Genomic DNA, 9,322 nt, shown 5'->3' with positions numbered 1-9,322 from the left:
TAAAGTACTGTGTAATTATACTCATCATGTAATCTACCGTGTTATGTTCTATGTCAATCTCAGGAAATAGCGTAAGACTCACATACGTTATTTCCTGAAATAATGAAGTTTGTTTATTTATTTTGTTTGAATAGTCATGACTTAACTTCATTTCTGTCAGAGTTAACCTTTTTGCCTAGAGGGTTTTCTCAGGCTAATTATTTAGGGCCAGATTTCTATCATTAAAAATGTCACTGAATACCCTTTATTTCTTTCTCTTGCCTGATTGCCCTAGCCAGAACTTCCAATACTATGTTGAATAGGAGTGGTGAGAGAGGGCATACTTGTCTTTTGCTGGTTTTTAAAGGGAATGCTTCCAGATTTTGCCCATTCAATATGATATTGGCTGTGGGTTTGTCATAAATAGCTCTTATTATTTTGAGATACGGTCCATCAATACCTAGCTTATTGAGAGTTTTTAGCATGAAGGGCTATTGAAATTTGTCCAAGGCCTTTTCTGCAGCTATTGAGATAATCACGTGGTTTTTGTCATTGGTTCTGTTTATGTGATGGATTATGTTTATTGATCTGTGTATGTTGAACCAGACTTGCATGTCCGGGATGAAGTCAACTTGATCATGGTGGATAAGCTTTTTGATATGCTTGCTGGATTCAGTTTGCCAGTATTTTCTTGAGGATTTTCACATTGACATTCATCAGGGATATTGGCCTGAAGTTTTCTTTCTTTGCTGTGTCTCTGCCAGGTTTTGTTATTGGATGATGCTGGCTTCATAAAATGAGTTAGGGAGAAGGATCTCTTTTTCTATTCTTTAGAAAGATTTCAGAAGGAATGGTGATGGCTCCTGTTTGTACCTCTGGTTGATTCTGCTGTGAATCCATCTGGCAGATGACACGATTGTATATTTCGAAAACTCCATTGTCTCAGCCCAAAATCTCCTTACGCTGATAAGCAACTTCAGCAAAGTCTCTAGATACAAAATCAATGTGCAAAAATCACAAGCATTCTTATTCACCAGTAATAGACAAACAGAAAGCCAAATCATGAGCGAACTCTCATTCACAATTGTTACCAAGAGAATAAAATACCTAGAAACACAACTTAACAAGGGATGAGGGACCTCTTCAAGGAGAACTACCAACCACTGCTCAAGGAAATAAGACAGGACACAAACAAATGGAAAAACACTCCATGCTCATGAATAGGAAGAATCAATATCATGAAAATGGTCCAAAGTAATTTATAGATTGAATGCTACCCCCATCAAGATACCATTGACTTTCTTCACAGAACTAGAAAAAACTAATTTAAAATTTATATGGAACCAAAAAAGAGCCCATATGGCAAAGACAATCCTAACCAAAAGAAAACAAAGCTGGAGATATCATGCTACCTGACTTCAAAGTATACTATAAGGCTACAGTAACCAAAACAGCATGGTACTGGTAAGAAAGTAGATATATAGGTCAATGGGAAAGAACAGAGGCCTCAGAAATAACACCACACATCTACAACCATCTGATCTTTGACAACCCTGACCAAAACTAGCAATAGGAAAAGGATTTCTTATTTAATAAATGATTTTGGGAAAACTGGCTGGCCATATGCAGAAATTGAAACTTGACCCCTTCCTTACACCTTATACAGAAATTAACTCAAGATAGATTAAAGACTTAAATGTAAGACCTAAAGCCATAAAACCTTAGAAGAAAACCTAGACAATATTATTCAGGACGTAGGATAGGCAAAGACTTCATTACTAAAACACCAAAAACAATGGCAACAAAAGCCAATATTGACAAATAGAATCTAATTAAACTAAAGAGCTTCTGTACAGCAAAAGAAACTATCATCAGTGTGAACAGGCAACTTACAGAATGGGAGAAAATTTTTGTAATCTATCCATCTGACAAAGGGCTAATATCCAGAATCTACAAGGAACTTACAAGTTTACAAGGAACTTAAACAAGTTTACAAGAAATAAACAAACAACCGCATCAAAAAGTGGGCAAAGGGTATGAACAGACACTTCTCAAAAGAAGACATTTATGTGGCCAACAAACATATGAAAAAAAGCTCATCATTACTGGTCATTAGAGAAATGCAAATCTCTAATGACCACAATGAAATACCATCTCATGACAGTTAGAATGGTAATCATTAAAAAGTTAGGAAACAATAGATGTTGGAGAGAATGTGGAGAAACAGAAATGCTTTTACACTGTTGATGGGAGTGCAAATTAGTTCAACCATTGTGGAAGACACTGTAGCAATTCCTCAAGGACCTAGAACTAGAAATACCATTTGATCCAGCAATCCCATTACTGGGTATATACCCAAAGAATTATAAGTTATTCTAGTATAAAAACACATGCACAAGTATGTTTATTGCAGCACTATTCACAATAGTAAAGACTTGGAACCAACCTAAATGTCATCAATGATAGATTGTATAAAGAACATGTGGCACATATTCACCAAGGAATACAATGCAGCTATAAAAAAGGATGAGTTCATGTCCTTTGCAGGGACATGGATGAAGCTGGAAACCATCATTCTTAGCAAACCAACACACAAACAGAAAACCAAACACCGCATGTTCCCACTCATAAGTGGGAGTTGAACAATGAGAACACATGGACACAGAAAGGAAAATATCACACAGAGGGGCCTGTCTGCAGGGGCAAGATAGAGGTGGAATAGCATTAGAAGAAATACCTAATGTAAATGATGGGTTGATGGGTGAGCAAACCACCATGGCACATGTATACCTATGTAACAATTCTGTATGTTCTGCATTTGTATCCCAGAACTCAAATTATAATTTTAAAAAGCCATTAAAATTTCTCAAATTATGAAAGTACAGGCCAAATTAAATATATTAACAATCCTTCTCAAACTTCTTATATTCAGATTATTTTAGTTCTTTCCCATTTTGTGCTGGCCTCATATACAATTTTAAATAATATTGCTACATCCTTTACTGTAAAATGTCTCTAGTCAAGGTCCATGGTGACTTGCTGTATGCCAAATCTAAAGAACATAAAACTTCTTTTATCTCATGTGAATATAACTGTCCAAGGGTTTCACCATGCCCGCTGCCTAGACAGATCTGATTTATCAGGACAGGGCAATTGCAACAGAGAAAGAGTAATTCACATAGAGCAAGCTGTGCAAGACATCAACTTTTATTATTACTCAAATTAGTCTCCCTGAAATCTCAGGGATGACAGCTTTTAAGGATAATTTGGTGGGTAGGGGCCCAGTGACCTGGGAATGTTGATTGGTTGACTGGGGGATGAAATCATAGGGAGTCGAAGTGGTTTTCTTCTGCTGAGTTAGTTCCTTGGTGGGGGCTGAAGAATTGATTGGCAGGTCAAGGTGGGGCCATCTGGTTGTTGGAAATACAAAAAACTGAAAAGACACCTCAGAAGGTCAATTTTAGGTTTACAATAGTGATGTTAGCTTCAACAGTGATTGAGGAAGTTGCAAATTTTTTGACCTCCAGAATAACTGGTTAGTAATATTTGGAATTCCAGCCCCTCTCATTTTGACTTGGTGGCTGGTGGCCTTTCACTTGTTTTTCAAGAACACCTTAGACTTTTGGGAAGGGCTATTCTATATAAACTATACACTAAATTCCCTCCCAAATCTAGTTCGACCTATGCCCAGGAATGAACAAGGACAGTTTAGAGGTTAGAAGCAAGATGGGGTCAGTTTAGTCTAATATATCTTACTATCATGTTTTCTTGGTTATGATTTTTGCAAAGTGAGTTCATGAGCTTTGCACAGCATTTAATAGAGATGACATTTTACTTCTTGAAACATACTAACTTCTTGTCTTCCATTGTAATCAACCAATGGGTTCACCTTGTCTGCTGCCTATGTGATATTGTGCTGGCCTAGAGCCAGAACCTGGGCAACGTTATTTTATAAAATGCAAAACTGTTTTTTAAATAAGTTGAAATGGCTGCCCCATTCTCCTCACAATAACTACTGTCCTTGGCCTCTGTAAATAGAACTGCTAGTTTGTTCTGCAAAACTATGTAAAGCTGCTTACCTTTTCTTATCAGTAACTGCTAAAATCTGTGACTTCTATCACCACCCAGACAATGTGTAAACAAATGTATATCTTGACTTCTGTAAACCACTGAAGTGACAAACAGAATGACAAAAGTCCCCTGGACCTTGGAATGTCCGGAGACCCCCGCCCTTGTCTCCACCCAGGAGGTGAATCACAGAATCCCCTAGGCCTTGGAATGCCCGAAACCTTTTCCTCCCCATCCCCGCTCCTCACCCCCACTCCCAAGGTGATTTTTCGGGTATAAAAAGTCGTGGCACCCTCCTTTTGATACCACAGGTTGGAGAGACGTGAGTCCTCTGTGGTCGCCGGCATAATAAATGACCCTGCAATCTGGCATACTTTTGTCTTGGTGCTAACTTTCTACGCTCGGTCCAATACAACATTTGGAGGTCCCCAGCGAGATATTCTCTTTTTGTTATCACCAGACAAAAGCCATCTCAGAGTCTCGCCCAGGCGGCCGCTCCCACCTTGGGGGCCTCTGGGGAGGCGCCCCCTGTTCTTTCCCAGGGCCCCGGAGAGCCACCGTGGAGGATAAGCGGCCTCTCGGCTGACATTCACCCGAAATTACTCAGGGTCCTAAAAGAAAAAATCCTCCGGAGGTAAGTCTGGTCTGGGAACTAGTTCAAAGGAAGGGCCTGAGTTGGGGGACTGATGAGTCATTGCAACTCTGACCTGGCAAGCCTCACCGAGATGTCGCTTGAGGCTTCTGGTAGCTGGTGCAGTGGGTACCAGCGTTCGCTTCTGGTGGCTGTCATAGTGGGTGGCAGCCCTCTGGTAGCTGGTGCAGTGGGTATCAGCGTTCACCTTCTGGTAGCTGGCATAGAGGGTACCAGCGTTCACCTCTGGTAGCTGGCATAGTGGGTGGCAGCGTTCGGTTGTTTTCTGTAATCTCTGTGTGGGTGAGAGAGTGAGTGTGTATATATGTAGTCCCATGGCTGAAAGGCTACGGGGCTTGTGTGGGCCTTCATCCGCGGTTCCACTGTAGCGTCGTAGGGCATAACGGTGATTCACCTCAGAGCTGTCCTACTTGGACTTCCATCCTGAGGTGACCAGGCCCGGGGATTATACGGGTACACCTTAGCCAAGACGATCCTGAAAATTCCTCTGGGAAAGTGGCCGGGCAGGCGTCTGAGTGGTCTCCCATCTGGGGGGCACCCACCCTTTGTCTGTCACTCCTATATGTGGTCCTGTCTCATCTGTAAATTTGTCAGTTTCATTAGACTCCTGCTAGCAGACATACACTGGTTCAGGCCATCTTCCCTTGAGGTGGGAGATATCTTACAGTGGTTGAGGGACCACGGGATGCAGGGAACTTTTATTGATTACACCCCAGCAGAAATTACTCTTTTCTCTTTTTTCCTCATCTTCTTCTTCTATCACTGAGGCCTCACCCTTTCTCCCTTTGCCATGTGGCAAATAGTCTTAACTCTAGTTGTCTTTATTATTTTCCTTGTTATGGTCATTGTGGCCTGTAAATTCTCCCAGCCACCTCCACCGGGAAAAGAGTACTTTTGCCCGTGCTGGGTCTAATTCCATGTCAGGAAGGCTGTTGTGCCCCCGACACCTTGGAGGTAGTTTCTTTGGAGCTGTGGGGAGCAAAACCCTAGATCAGAGTTTATGGGTGCTCTTTCTCAAGCTGGGATGGAAAATAGGTAACTGTCTATTCTGCCAAGAAAGTGTCCAATGTTGTTATGGGCAGTGCCCGGTGGTGCATCATAGGGAGGCATATTGGCATCATCCCAATTGTTGGGAATTTGGGTGCCATAAACCACTAAAGACAGATTGGCAGTTCTTTTGCTCACCCTCCGAATTATGGTGGGTACAAAATACACACCCAGTTGATCTATTAGTTCATCTCTTTTGTCACATACCCGCTTTTCCACAGGCTTTGGATACAAAAGCCTATAATCGAGAGGATTATGCTCTAGCAGCACTAAACCTCCATAGAGCTTATTCTCTCCAGTTGCGGGTTGTGGAGAGAGAGACCGCCACCTTACCTTGGCCCCTACCCCCTGTTCCTTTGACCAGAACTAGAGACAGACCTACCAATTCAGTTGTCTGGTCCTTGCAGGACCTGGCTGCAGAAGCCCTGCTGAAATCTGCTTTGAAGAGGGCCAAATTCGAATTTGAGGCTTTCCAAAATTGGCTATACCAAGAAAGAGAAAGACACGAGTAGCAAACAAAAGAGCCCAAGGGAAAGAAAGGAGAAGAGAGGAGGCAGAGAAGAATTTAATACTTTTCAGGATCCCTGGCTGCTAGCTCAGTTTTTAAACTGACACTAAGAGCATTTTTTTCTCCTTTCTCTGCCAGCAGTCAGCCCAGCCCAGCTTTCAGGGGACAGTATTCGAATCCAAAAAACTACTTAAGAAAGCTTTTTGCCTGACCCCTATAGCGAATGGTCTGTTAGCATAGTAGTTAAGGTGTAGGGCTTGCTGGTTCAAATCCTCAGTGGAGCCAGTCTTTAAAAGAAAAAAAAAAAAAGGAAAAATCCCACAGATGGGGTCATCACAGTCCCGACCATGCACCCCACTCCGATGCATGGCGGCAAATTTTAAAACAGGGTTCTCTGGCCAGTATGGTGTTAAGCTAACCTCACAGAGGCTTCGGACCCTCTGTGAGTTACAGTGGCCAGCCTTTGGGGTAGGCTGGCCAGATACGGGGACATACGATCCCAAGATAACTCAGGCTGTCTGGAACATCGTGGCAGGGTCCCCAGGTCACCCTGACCAATTTCCATATGTTGATCAATGGCTGAAACTGATCCAGCATCCTCCTCCTTGGCTTGAAAAATGCATAAAACACGCTGGACTTCAGGTTATGCTAGCAGGCCTAAAAAGGGGCCCCTCAGCACCGACTGTTCTTCCAAGCCCTGCAGAGGACCAAGAATTGCCTCCACCATATTTTCGGCCCTTGGGTGCGGGATCCCGACGCCCCTCTCTGGACAGTACTCATGATCAGCCCTTATCTCCTCTCCACACTCGAAGCGGGGCCCCACACCCGCCGAAGCTGCTGCCCCTCAGGGAGGCACCTCCCGCGGATGGCAGCAGCCGGGACGCCCCTTCTTTGTTCATATCCCCTTCTCCTCTAGTGATTTGTATAACTGGAAGACTCAACACCCTCCATTTTCTGAAAAGCCCCAGGCACTCACAGGACTCCTGGAGTCGGTTTTACAAACCCACCGTCCAACCTGGGACGATTGTCAGCAGCTACTCATGGTGTTGTTTACCACTGAGGAGAGAAGCAGAATTAGACAAGAAGCCCATAAAGCAATACTTGGGAGGGGGGAGGGTCAGTAGAAGACTGCCAGGAGCAAATTAATGAACTCTTCCCTTCCACCAGGCCCCAATGGGACACAAACACCCCAGCGGGCATGCAGGCCTTGAACAATTTTCACTGGTATTTGTTAGAGGGGGTTAGGGGGGCAGCCTGGAAACCTACCAATCTCTCCGGGGTAGAGACTGTGACCCAAGGTCTGCAGGAGTCCCCAGCCGCTTTCCTAGAGGGCCTACAGGACGCATACCGTACCTACACCCCCATAGACCCTGAGGCCCCGGAGAACCAGCGGGCCATCAATCTGACTTTCGTTTCCCAGTCTGCCCCAGACATCAAAAGAAAATTGCAAAAATTAGAGGGGTTCCAGGGAATGAATCTAACTCAGTTGTTGGAGATCGCCCAAAAAGTCTTTAACAATAGAGACACCCTAGAGGTCAAACAAGATAAGAGAATTACTAAGGCAGTGATAGCAGCACTCCAGGAAACCCGAGTTCTCTCCCAAGGACCAGAAACCCAGCAGAGAGGCCCAGGGAGACAAAGGTCCAAGCCAAGGCCTAACCAATGTGCATTCTGCCGAAGAGAGGGACACTGGAAAAATGAATGTCCAGAGAGAAGGAGGCAAGGGGTAACACAGGAGAGACAGCCAAGGGCCATTTTCAGCTTAGAAACCCAGGACTGACAGACCCTGGGCTCTTACCAACTAAGCCCCCAGGAGCCCAGTGTCACTTTGAAAGTTGGGGGCACACCTGTCAGTTTTTTGGTCCACACAGGGGCGGCCCACTCAGTCCTTACTCAGCCTCTGGGACCACTATCCAGCAGAAAAACAATTATTCAGGGGGCCACAGGAAAAACCACAACTAGCCCCTGGACCACAAATTGATTCGTTGATCTGAGAAACAGCACTGTCACCCATTCATTCTTAGTCATCCCTGAGTGTCCATATCCACTCCTGGGACAGGACTTGCTCCATAAACTGCAAGCAAATATTTCTTTCAGTGAGGGTCAAGCTCGCCTCTCAATTCCTCCTCCCTTAGCCACAGGGCCACCTCAGCAGATCCTCATCACCTGTGCTCTGTCAGACAAGTATCTCTTGCAGGAAGCTTTATCCTCAGAGGCAGATCAACCACCTGTACCAGACTTCCTACGCAAATTTCAAGAGAGTGTACCAGGAGTATGGGCTGAAACAAGTCTCCCAGGGCTGGCAAGTCACCGCACCCCAGTCGTGGTCCAGTTATTAGCAATGACAACTCCAGTCCAGGTGAAGGAATACCCTATGAGCCGGGAAGCCAGGCGAGGAATTGCTCCTCACATCACCAGACTCTTGAAGGGAGGAATCCTCACCACTTGTAAGTCTCCCTGGAACACCCCCTTGCTCCCCGTGCTAAAACCAGGCACACAGGACTATCGGCCTGTGCAGGACTTGAGGGAGGTGAATAAACACGTAGAAACTGTTCATCCTACAGTTCCAAATCTGTACACCCTCCTAAGTCTCTTGGACCAGAACACCACCATTACACTTTCTTGGACCTTAAGGATGCATTCTTTTGCATCCCACTAGCCCCTGTTAGCCAGCCTATATTTGCTTTTGAACGGACCGACTCTGATACTGGAGTCTCGGGGCAACTCACTTGGACAAGACTGCCTCAGGGGTTCAAAAACTCCCCCACTCTGTTTGATGAGGCACTTAGCCAAGACCTAGCTTCCTTCTGAGCTGAGTTCCCAGAATGTACCCTACTCCAATATGTGGATGATTTACTCTTGGCTACAAAAGCCCAGGAGGCCTGTAAAGAGACCACTCAGTCATTATTAAAAACCCTGCAGACTTTGGGGTACTGGGTCTCAGCTAAAAAGGCCCAACTCTGCCAGCCAAAAGTGACTTACCTGGGCTATGTTATAGAGAAGGGCAACCGGGCACTGGCACCCAGCCAAATCCAAGCAGTGCTGCAAATACCCATGCCCACCATGAA

This window comes from Sapajus apella, unplaced genomic scaffold (assembly GCF_009761245.1).
Source record: "Sapajus apella isolate SASKATOON/1434 unplaced genomic scaffold, GSC_monkey_1.0 scaffold11, whole genome shotgun sequence".
Lineage (NCBI taxonomy): Eukaryota > Metazoa > Chordata > Mammalia > Primates > Cebidae > Sapajus > Sapajus apella.
The sequence above is the reverse complement of the archived record's forward strand: the minus strand, read 5'-3'. Positions refer to the sequence as shown.